Genomic DNA, 13223 nt, shown 5'->3' with positions numbered 1-13223 from the left:
TTGCTAATCACAAAAAGGCCAATGATGAACAATGTACGATTAAAAAATAAAGACCTAAAGAATTAAACAAATGAATAAGAAACCAAACAGCTTTAGGTTCAAATAAATAAACAAATTGAAACCATTAAATACATTGGAAACTAGTCAATATTAAGAAACTCTAGGCACAACATAAAAATATTCTATGGGATTCTAACGTTCAGTTGGCATATGACTAAAAGTCTAAAAAGAATGCACCTGAGCAAAAAATTGTCAAAGCACTCAAGGATCAAAGAAAACTATTGACTGAATAGGATTAAGATTGGAGAAAACCAAATGAGAAGTTAAATTTGAAAATAATTAATTTCATGCTTTGCATCCCTTCAGTGCAAAAAAATAAAATAAAATAAAGAACAAGAATATAAGAAGTAGGAAATATAAATTTAGGTAACAGCCAACTATTTTAGAATAGATCTTAAATTTTATAATGTTTATATTAATTTTTGATGCCAAAATTAACTCCCTTTTAAGAATTGTGAGTTAAGATTAAAACACAATATAATAATTGTATCATTTAATTTTTTCTTTACCTAAAAACATTAATGACAAGTTTAACCCTAAATTTGCATGCTATTTTTCTTATCTACTCATAATAAAAATACAATTTGAAGGTGACCAAATGTATAAGCAGCATTTCCACCACTCTAGTGAAAAACAAAAACAAAAGCAAAACTTATCAACAATCCCTCATTTAGAAGAAAAATTTATGGATTTTAAAATTCAGGTGTGAATGAGTGGAATAGCAGATGCAATTAACATTTTTCTCATCTCTATAAAGCAATTTAAAAAATACTATCAGACAGAAACTGTTTTTAGGTCCAAGTGCTGGTTACGTGGGTGCAAGGTTTCTAACACTGTATGGAATTTCTGAGACAACAGCTCGTGAAAGCTAAGATGGAATCATGACTTCCCACTTACCCAAACCGAGGATCTCTACTTTGCCCATTTTAAAGAAAGTAAAGAAAATTTTGATATTTGTGAATTAAATCTAAGGACTCTAGTCCTATCTATCCATGTTACAACCTGCTAAAACAAGCATATTTATGATTTACCAACAAAGAGCTGAGGAATTCTAAAGCTATAATACATATGATGTAAAAGTTTTCATATTCAGGAAGAGGATTGATTTGTTGTATCAAATTAATCACTGCCAATTGTTAGTGTAACCCATATTTAAGCACTGATTTTTTTACGTAAATTAATTTCCATTAGGTATTGACAAGTACTTTTATTCTTGTGGGATATACTGCATAAAAACCTTTATGTTTAATGAAAGTCCTAGGCATAGACTTAGAGTCAGATTCCCAGGGTTAAGCATAATATTAATAGTTTATTTACTTAATCTTTAGCTGTTCCAGTAAAAAGTTAAAATGATTTCCAATATAATTATGCAATTATATCTATAGGATTCATAAACGTCTCTCAGACTTAGGCAACACATTACATGTTTTAATAGTTTGGGCAACTGTTTCCTGAAGAAAACTACTAAAATCCTGAACATAAGAGCAATCCTTAAACGAACAAACAGACTCCTGGGTACAGACAAGAGACTGATGGTTGCCAGAGGGGAGGAGGTTCAGGAACTGGGCAAAAAAGATAAAGAGATGAAGAAGTACAAATTGGTACTTACAGAATAGTCGCTAGGATATAAAACTCAGCACAGGGAATACAGTCAATAATATTGTAATAACTATGTATGGTCCCTTTACACTTTGGAAAGTATAGGATTATCTAACCACTATATTGTACACCTGAGACTAAAACAAAATAATGCTGAGTATAAACTGTAATTGAAAAAATAAAAGTTAAAGAAGTAAACTTTAACTTCTGCAGAAATAGCACTTATTTTTATCAATGTAGGGCAATCCACTTTGATAACACTTAATGTGCTTTCTTACTATTAACATTTGATGTTAAAAAGTTATATTTTAAAATTACTTACATATCTCTCTAGTGAATAAATCTAAGTGCATTTACTTTTAATGTAATTTTATTTAAGAGCAGTTCTATATGAATTATATGCCAGAATATTAGGTGAATTAAAAAATAATAGAAAAATATTCAGGAATTTGTTTCCAAAATATTTTAAAACCTGATAATATATAATTTTACTGCAAGATGGTTTGTAAACAATTTTACAGTAGAGCACTTCCGGTCAAGATGGAGGCATAGATAGATATGCTTAGCCTGCTTACAAAGCCATAGAAAGGTTTACAACCAGATCTCAAAGCTAGTAACATACATGACCATCAGAAAATTAAGCTGAAGGAAATCTGATAACCAAGGAGGTAAAGAGGACACAGTTATCCAGACCTGTGGGGGGGGGTGGAGTTGTGAACATGGGTTGAAAGGTGGTGTGGCGCAGAAAGGCTGCGGCCGCAGTGGCAGCAGTGGCAGCAGCAGAAAGGACTGGTGGGATACCTTGTGAGTGATCAATTCCAGCCCCAAGGCTGACCACACAGCCCACTTCTCACAGCAGTGAGAAGATAGACCCCCATTACCCGTGGCTGTAAAAACCAATAGGGGTTAGGGCAGTGGAAGAAAGTGCCAAATTGTAGCCACTTAGAGGCCAGCATGGTCTTAGAACATATGCAAATTCACCCACTCCTGGATTCACCACCAAGGCAGCATCTGGAAGGGTGTCAGATGTACATGGGAAGGGGGTGAAGTGACTGGAAATGGAGCAAGCACTGAACAAACTTCCAGAAGCCAGGCAGCCACAAAGTGTTAAAGCAAGCTGCCCCAACTTGGCAATTACCGAAGGTTCTGCCACACACAATGTACAAGTGCCTTTTCTACATAGGCCAGTCTACTAAGACAGGGAGTCAAAGCAGCTCTACCTAATACACAGAAACAATCACAGGGAGGCTGCTATATTGAGGAGACAAAGAAATATGGGCCAAATGAAAGGACAGAACAAAACCCCAGAAAAAGAACTAAGTGAAAGAAGATAGCCAACTTATCAGATGCAGAATTCAAAACGCTGGTGATCAAGATGTTCAGAGAACTTGAGTATGCAAAAAATTAAAGGAAGAAATGAAGGTTATCTAAAGTGAAATAAAGAATAATCCACAGCAAACCAACAGAGAAAGGAATGAAGCAGGGATTCAAACCAATGATTTGGAACATAAAGAAGAAATAAACTTTTAACCAGAACAAAAAGAAGCAAGAATTCAAAAAAAAAAAAAAAAATGAGGATAAGCTTACGAACCTCTAGGACATCACCAAACATGCTGATATCTGAATGATAGGGATGCCAGAAGGAGAAGACAAAGGGTAAGAAATTGAAAACTTATTTGAAAAAGAATGAAAGAAAACTTCCCTAATTTGGAGAAGGAAATAAACATACAAGTCCAGGAAGCACAGAAAGTCCTGAAGAAGTTAGACCCAAAGAGGACCACACCAAGACACATCATAATTAAAATACCAAAGTTTAAAGATAAAGAGAGAATCTTAAAAGCAGCAAGAGAAAAGCAGAGAGTTACCTACAAAAGGGTTTCCAAAGACTATCAGTGGATAGTCTCAAAAGAAACTTTTCAGGCAAGAAAGAGCTGACAAGAAGTATTCAAAGTGAGGAAAAGCAAGGACCTACAGCCTAGATTACTCAATCCAGCAAAGCTGTTATTTAGAATGGAAGGCAGATAAAGTGCTTCCCAGACAAGGTAAAGTTAAAGAAGCTCATCATCACCAAGCCATTATTAAAGGAAATGTTAAAGGGACTTATTTAAGAAAAAGAAGAAGAGAAAAACCACGAACACTAAAAAGGCAACAAATTTACAACTATCAACAACTGAATCTAAAAACAAAACAAAACCTAAAAACACAACCAGAACAAGAACAGAATCATAGGTATAGAGATCATTTAAAGGGTTATCAACTGGAAGGGAGACAGGGGAGAATGGGAAACTGGTGCAGGGATTAAGAAGCTTAGTTGGTAGAAACAAAATAGACAGGGGGATGATAAGAATAGTACAAGAAATGGAGAAGCCAAATAACTTATATGGACATGACTAAAAGAGGAGATTGCTGGAAGGAAAGAGGGTCAAAAGGAGAAAAACTGGGACAACTTAAATAACATAATCAATAAAATATACCTAAAAACTTTAAAGTATAAACTATTGTGGAGAATTAAGAGAAAAACTATTTTTCTTAGTTGATGACCAGATCATCTCAGTGGTATATGTAAAATATATACATATAATTTGGAATAAGAAGAAAAAAACTTTGATCTTCTTGATTAAAGGCAAGAGAGGAGGGAAAAATGAATGCGCAGGAAAGAATAACATTTGGAAGAAATGAGTTCCAATATTATAGTAACCATAGTATATATATGTACACACACACACACACACACACACACACACACACACACACATATATATATATATATATATATATATATATATATATAATATGTATTTTACATGTGAAATACATATCCTCAGACTGGATTTTAATATTAAGTGATACATTGTATATAAGAAACATACCTAAAAACTATGACACATAAATGTTAAAAATAGAAGGAAGGAAAATTACAGATTACAATTGTGTAACAAAAGAATCCCAGTGGTAGTAGCATCATTTGTGTTGGAGATTTCTACATCTCTCTAAATCCCAATAATATTTACGATTTTTAATGCATAAGTGCTTGAGCTTGAATTTCACAAGGAATAACTTGGCACAGAAGAAAACAGTTCTTTCAGATCTAATGTCATTCTTTGATAAATTACATGTGAAAGAGATTACTAATCACGTTCAATATATTCCAATGAAATAGTACCATCTCATTATATTCTGGAAACATTAGATTCAAAGTACTAATTGGTAGTTACAAAATAGTCAAAGGATGCAAAGCAAAGCACAGGGAATATAATTAACAGTATTGTAATAACTATGTATGGTGTCAGGTAGGTACCTGAAATATCAGTGAGGATCACTTCATAAAGTATATGGTTGTCTAACCACTATGCTATACACTTGAAACCAATACAAAATAATATTGAATTCAAACTCTAATTGAAAAATAAAATTTAAAAATATTGGAAAATATCAACAAAAATTGTACAGTGTATATGACTATAAACAAAACCATATTGTTACAGAGTCCCATCTGGGTCGCCAAATTGTTACAAAACACCTGGGCTGTTCCACTTGAAAACAAACCCACAGGCTCTTTAGTTAGGGGTCCGATTGCCCGCCTCCAGAATTACAACTCTGAATATTATAGTTGAGTGAAAAGAAAATTGTTTATTTAACAGTTACAGATATCCTTGCCTCCCCTCTACCAAATCTAGCCAGTTTTAGGGAGGTCAGAAACACCATTTCCCTACTTCCTAGGCACAGTTCAGCTTTACCAGCAGCTACCAATCACTCAATCTGATTGGGGAGGTCCTTTCTGTGCTGTGGTGCCCTCCAGCTCTCAATGCAGGACCGCCTGGATTCTCAGCCTCCTTGCAAACTGTCTTCTTTCTGTAAACCATGTGGATCTCCTCTCCTTCTCCAGAGCACCTCTGCGAACACCCACCAGCGAAGGAGACAGCCCCAGAGCGTGCCCCCCCAAAAGTGTTCGCAGCTGCCTATATATCCCTGACTGCGTCCTCTGACGCAGTGGGTGTTGCCAATAGTTCTGACCATTCACAGAACCCCATGTAGGCTCTGTGTGCTTTCCATACCATCACCTGGTTCAAGACTCCTCCCATCCACCTGAGGCCTTGGAAGCATCCAAGCAATTTTACATAATGAAAGACACCAGTCATCAGCCTCAGGCATGTGGAGGCATTCTGGAAGCTGCTTCCTTCTCCCCATTCCCCAGCCTCAAACTCTAGGGATTTTTGGACTCCTCTGTTTCTGTAACAATATATTTTAAGTAGAAATTGAGTTAAAAATTCATTAGGGAAATTATAAAACATAAATGACACAGAAAATGTCCTCATTACTTAAATGCTTACAAATTTTAACAGAGATCTTGTAATTGTAGTTTTGATTATTCAACTATATATAGTAAATAGTATTCAATTTAAATTGACTTTTATTTGACAAAAGTGTTATGTGTTTGACAAATATAGTTACTAATTTTCTTTTCCAGTATTTTTCTAAATGGGAATAAATAACCTTGTGAATCTTAAGTGTAAGTAATATTCACATATGTTAAAGTTCACATGTTAAGTGTATAATCCAATGAGTTAAAGTGAATCTAATAAAAATCTAATTAAGATTTAGATTTATGTCAACACAGAAAGATATATTCTTTACATGCATTTCCAGACAATTCCTACCATCATAAGTAATCTTAGGTCTAATTTTTTTGAATAAAGATAGGGATTTGTTAAAAATCCTTAGCCGAAGTTATATTTTTATTGATTGTAGGAAGAGATCGAGAGAGAGAGAGAGAGAGAAAGAGAGACAGAGAGAAAAAACATCAAAGTGAAAGAGAAACATTGATCAGTGCCTTTTGTAGGTGCACCAACCAGGGATTGACCTTGCAACCTAGATATGTGCCCTGATGAGGAATTGAATTTGCAATCTTTTAGCATGCAGGATGATGCTCCAAACAACTGAGCAACTTAGCCAGTTGTCAGGTCAAAATTTTTTTTATTTTTTTTATTTATTTTATTTTATTTTATTTTTTTACAGCATGGTGTGGTTTTTATCTCTTCATCTCCAAAAAAATGCAGTCATACAGTATGTATTCTAGTGTTTGAGTCTTTCCACTTAACATAACTGTACATACCATAATGCAATAATTTAATGTTGAATGTTATTACATTGTAAATAAAATAACAAATTTTTATGTAACTGTTAGTAGACATTTGCTTTATTTTACAGTTTTTCCTATTTGAATAAAACTCTTATACATGTATGTTTTTGGCATTTTTACTGGTATAATTTCTTTTTCCATTTTTCTTTTGCAGGGGAGTTGGGTTGTTTCTCATTTTTGGTTGTAGGAATATCTCTACCACAATCATTTTTGTAAAAGTTTTATTGTTGTTTTGTTTTTATTATAAGCTAAATACTAAGGTATTGGAATACTGAATCATAAAATAAGTTTATCCTTAGTTTTACTTAGAAAAAAACATATATTGCCAGACTGTTTTATAGTGTTTCAATCATTTTATGCACCTACTGTTACCAAACCAAACTGGGGTTCGACTGCCCACCACCATCAAAAGGCAAATTCTAGAGGCAGAGGCTGGTGAAAAAGAAAAAAAAAATATTTTATTAAAATGATGAACACTTTGGGAGAGTAGAGAATTACCTGTCTCAAAGCTCATCTCCTCAACAAAACCCAGACAAAACCCAGCTCTCCTCCCTCCGCAAGACTAAAACAAAAGGCACTGCCCAGAATTCTTGCTGCATTTTATAGGCCTGTCCTTTGGAGCTCAAGGTGGCTTCTAAACAGTTACCCAGGTAGCTTAGCTTGCGCCCAGCTGCTGTCTAGCTTCCAGGTCTTCCTTGGAGATGGCGTGTGGAGCTGACCACTGTCATTGTCTAGGGCCACAAGGTCCTATGCTCCCATGCTGGAGAGTGTGCGAACATACTGGTGAATGCTCCACTGGGTCAGCCAGAGAGACAGGCTTCCTCCTGGAGGTCATGGGCTATGTGATCTTAGTCATCACGTGGCGCATAGAGAGGGCAGGCCTTTGCACTCTTGCTGGTCCTGAGCAGGAGGCATATTTTTTTGTTCCCCTATGTCTGTATTAGTTTGGGTGTGGCATGGATCAGGTTTTTTCTTAGAACGACCAAACTTCCTAAACTTGTGTGAGCTTTGGATGGGTCCACCTCCCTACCTAGCCCTTCTTTACCCTGGGAAGGCTGACAGACTCTTAGATCCAGCACCTTCCCCTCTGCTATTTCCCTTTTGTGCACTTCCCGCATTCCCACCTCCAATCTGGTACCAGAAGGAGGTAGGGGGGCTTTTTCCCTCTTATCCCATTATCTTGCTAGCCTTGCATGTGCTCAGTGGAAGAACTTCCTGTCACCATCATGCCTGGGGGTGTGGGAGCATGCACTCAGTTACCCAGGGGGCCCCTCCTTTTTCTGTCCTGACCTAGCTCCCAGTGGTCTGGACAGCCTGTCTATTGGTGTCACTACTAGAAAGATATGAAGTCTCATTTAGTTCCTAGAATTTCATACTATCCTGTATCTTTTATTTTAGCATCTTAGTGTGGAGTGATATCTCACTGTGGTTGCATTTCCTTCATGATTACTGATGTTGCATTTCTTTTAATTTTCTTATTAACATCCTTTTATCTTCTTTTCTGAAATGTCAATTATTTTGGTCTCATTGGGATATTTTTATTTTATTTTACTTTTAAATGTTTATTATTTTATCCTCAACTGAGGACATACTTAATGATTTTAGAAAGTGGGAAAAGGAGGGAGAGAAATATTGATGTGGGCAAAAAGCATTAATCTGAGAAAGAAACATTGATTGGTTGCCTCTCATATGTACCCGACTGGGGACCTGACCCACAACCCAGGCATGTGCCCTGACCAAAAATTGAACTCAGAAATTTAATTTTTAATTATAGCTTTCTGAGAATTCATTATAATTTTTATGTAATAACCCTTGCTTGGATACATAGGTTGTGAGTATTTTACCTAACTTTAAGTCTGATACTTCATTTTATTAATTTTATCTTTGGTGATTAGACATTTTAATATTAATGAAGTAATTTTTTTGCAAATTTTCTTCATAGTTAATGATTCAAGTATTCTCATTAAAAATCATTTTTACCATAAAAATATTCTTTAATATGTTCCTCTAGAAGTTTCATAATTTCAGTGTTTAGGTTTAGGCATATAATCCATCTTTAATTTTAGAATCTGCAATATGGTAGGGTTTGAGGTTTATTTAGTTTCTCTGTTATTCAAACACTAATCTAGGATTATCACTAGTTTTTCTTTTCTGTTTCATTGATCTATTTGATTTTCTTTACACATAACACACTCTAGTGGTTAGTGTAGCTTTATAGCAAATCTTAACATCAAGTTTATGCATCATTTCAAGATGATTTAGCTATTCTAGTTTCTTTAAATTTTTATATAAATATTATAACCAATTTGTGTATTATGTAAAATTTAATTTTTATTTTTATTGTGAATATATGAAATTTAATCTATTGATAAATTTGTTTAGAATTGATATCCAAACAACATTTAATTTTATAATTCATTGGCCCATTCCATTTACTTATTTATGTCTTCTTAAATATCTACTCTCAATAATTTAGTGTCCTGGTAATGTATTTACACACCTTTTCCTTAATATAGTGTTAACTATTTAAATTTTTGGATATTAAGTTTATTTTTAAAATAATTTCTATCTGGAAATAATTTCTAAGTTTTGCTTCCAGTATCTAAAATGTAGTTGTTTTGGTATATTGACTTTGTACTCTGCAAGTTTGTTAAATTCACTTATTGATTCTAGGAGATTTTGCAGATTCCAAATAACTATTTGCAAACAATCATAGCATCCTTTTTTTTTTTTGACTTATGGAAATAGCTTGGTTCTCTAGTATTGTACTGTGCAAAATCAGTTTTAGTGTATGGCCTTGCTTCCTTTCTTACTTTAAAACTAAAAAGTTCATTGTTTGACCAGTAAGTACAATGTTAATTATTGATTTTATGTAGACAGTCTTTTCAAAATTGAGGAATTTTTTCTAGTTTCTAAGCCTTTATATCAAGAATATTGTTCAGTTTTGTCAAATGTTTATTTTGTAAGTATTGTGGTAGTCTGTAATTTTTAAATATTGTATGTATATACAATCAGCTTTTATTTATTTTTAAATTTAATTTATTGGGGTAACATAGATTCATAAAATTATATAGGTGTCAGTGGTAAAATTCTATAACACATCATGTGTGTATTGTATTGTGTGTTCACCACTCCAAGTCAAGTTTCCTTTCATTACTGTTGTCCCTGATTTACCCACTCCTATCTCCCCTACCACTTTCTCTTTGGTAATTACTATACTCTTATCTGTCTATGAGTTTGTTCATTTTTTTAGCTTAATCCCATCACTTTCTTATCCAGCCCCTACCTGGAATTTTGTTAATGTTGGCATTTTCATGGTTTTTAAAGTAAAGGACCTTATATCTGTTGGCTAGAATGTAGCTGGTCATAATTTATCATCAATTTGACATATTGTTGGGTTTGATTTGCTAATATTTTGTCAGGAATTTTTCTATTTTCATAAAAATATACTTATCCTATTTTTCTAAAGATAATTATTTTACCTAAATATAACTATTTTATAATTATAAAATATAAACATAAACATAAATAAATATAAATATAAATAAGGTACTAGGACCATGGTGATCTTATAAAAAACATTGAGGATATTCTGTTCTCTATTTTCTGGAGGAGTTTATATGAGATTGATATGAATTATTCCTTAAATATAATACAATTCACCAATGAAGCCATCTGGTGAAGTTGTGAGAAGTTTTATCATTTTAATTTAAATAATGAAATGACTTCAGGGTCTTTAGCTTTTCAATCATTTCTCTTATGTCAATATTGCTGGGTTATGTCTTTTAAAACTTTTTCCATTGATAAAATGTCAAATTTGTGTCACAAATTTAATTATACTATGCCCTCATTATCTTTATAATTACTCTAGTATCTAGGAGATCTATTCTTTAACTGTGTTATTGAAATTGTGTATCCTCATTTCTTGTATTAAAGCTAGTCTTGCCAGGGGATTATCGGTTTTTTAAACTTCTCAAATAATAAATTTTTCTTTGTTAATTTTCTATGTTTTTAATTATGTTTTCTAAATATTCACTCTGTATTGTTTGCTTATTTCTACTTATCTTTGACTTAACTTGCATATTTCATCTTATCTTCCAAAGGTAAAGATTTAGGTCACTAATTTTTAAACCTATTTTTTTTTCTTGGTGCTAATTCATTCTAATTTGTCTAATGTTTTAATATATTTTAGAAGAATGCTGGGAAGTCTAATAATAGTAACTCAGTCATGACTATAAGAGGAAAAACATTTTCTCCCTCTTTCCATATATGTATATATATAAATATAATTTTCTGTATATCACTCTCTTTAACATATATTATTTATATAACTATATTGTTTTATAACTATTACAAGTTATTTTTCAAATGCCAAAAATCCTACTGAAAATTTAATTATAAGTTATTTCAATAATCTAAATATTTACTTTTAGTAAGCATATCAGTACATCTGACTGAGATATTCTTTTATTAACATGGGTTTTGTGTGTGTGTGTGTAGATTGAACAAAATGTGGATTCATTAAATTAGAAAAAGAATAATTTGAATATTCTATATTTATGGGAAGTTTGGTGATATATTTTTTGTATAAGTAATTTCAGCTGGAGGGTGTTCTAAATTAAAAACGCAAATCAGAATCCATAATGCTTTATAATTCTTTATGATGGTAAAAAAAAAAAACTGTAAATCTGCCCTTCAACTGAACATGTTCTATATTTTAAATGGCTGTGTTAGTAATAAAACTATGTCATCATAATAAGGTACCAAACAAGAATAACATTTCTTAGCTAGAATCTTGAAATATTTCAATTAATTTAAAAACTAATCTAACTTTTTTTAAGGAAAGAATATTTTATGTAGGAACACAAAGTATGACTAATCTAGACAGGCTCAACTCTAATTAAGAAAATTTGTCACTGATAACCTGATTCTTTTTCATATAATTGCCATTGCACAAAAATGTCTGATCCACATAAATATTTGATTAGTAAAACATTTTATTACTTTCAATAATGCATATCATAATTATCTCAGTATGTAGAAGTAGTATGTTTGGTGAGTACTATAGTTATGTAGTGAAATGTTAATTAAAACGGAAGTAGTAAACTGTTTGTTCCAAGTCCAATTACTTAATTATAAAATTAAAACAATATAAAGCTAAATAATTTGCCACTTGCACTCTCACTGGTGTTATAAAATGATATCAAAATGATTTCCAAAATGATTAGCATGCCTATAACTGTCATGAACTGCAGGTTGCCAGGTTATTGAATTCTCGAAACAGCTCATAACTGTTTTTTAAAATTCTCTCTGGTGGCAGTCATTGCACCAGTGCAACAAAGCAATATAGGAAAGCACATATTTTGGAAACATTAAAATGGAAAAGATTATTGTCTTTCCTTCATTCAAAACTGCTATTGTAATGGCACATATTTCTGAGATTTAGTTATTTGGATTTGCTTCAGAATTGACCTTACCATCTCATGAAGATTACACCATATAACAGAAATATTGGTTCAGATTTAACTGCTTTCAATCACTTTGTAGAACATTGCTTATAAGGAATTACATTTAAACAAGCATATCTCTTTTTCTGCCCAAAGCAATGTGATTCTTCTGATTATGATTATATTGTAAAAATTAATTAAGTAATATCCATTTCAATAGTTGAATAATTATATGGGAGACTGTATCTAGAAACTAGACCCATTCAATTACATAAGTAATTCACGACTTTTTTGTCCAATGTAAAGGAAAAACAACAACAACTAAAAATGCAAACAATTAATCTAAAAATGCTTACCTAGTACGTCTGTTTACCTCGTAATGCACTACTACTATACCTTTAAGTGATGGATATTTGACATAAATTTCATTGACTAGATAAAATGGGCTATCAGTGGCTTTAGAATATGGTTAGAAGAAATGATTATCTTTCACTATTGACATAATACAGTCTATAGAATAAGATAGTGATTATTATTGTTGGTTGTTGTTTATTATTTTACACCCTGAGGCTATCAACAATTTAGAATGGGCACTGTAGATATTTTAGAAGGACCTTATATAAAGGCTCTAAGGAGTATGGATTGCTGCAGTATGGAGAGACTTCAAGATGACTTCCAATAATACCTATACCCTGATATTTGATAACTTTGGAGTTTTCTCTCCCATTGTACGAGGGTTGGTTTGCGTGAACAATAGAATATAACAAAAAGTGATAGTAGGACACTTGATTTACAAACTAGGGATTCTATCTTGGGCTCTTTGTGGTTCTCCTACTCTCTTTTTCACTTGAATCACTCACTCAGGCAAAACCCTATTGTGAGTAGCCCTATGGAGATATCAACATGGAAAGAAATGAAAGCTTCTTGCCAACAGTCAAGTGAGTGAGCTTAGAAGTGGACTAGATAACCCAGCTAAG

This window comes from Furipterus horrens, unplaced genomic scaffold (assembly GCF_987537825.1).
Source record: "Furipterus horrens unplaced genomic scaffold, mFurHor1.1.pri manual_scaffold_5, whole genome shotgun sequence".
NCBI classification, from domain to species: Eukaryota; Metazoa; Chordata; class Mammalia; order Chiroptera; family Furipteridae; genus Furipterus; species Furipterus horrens.
This window is presented reverse-complemented; position numbering follows the sequence as displayed.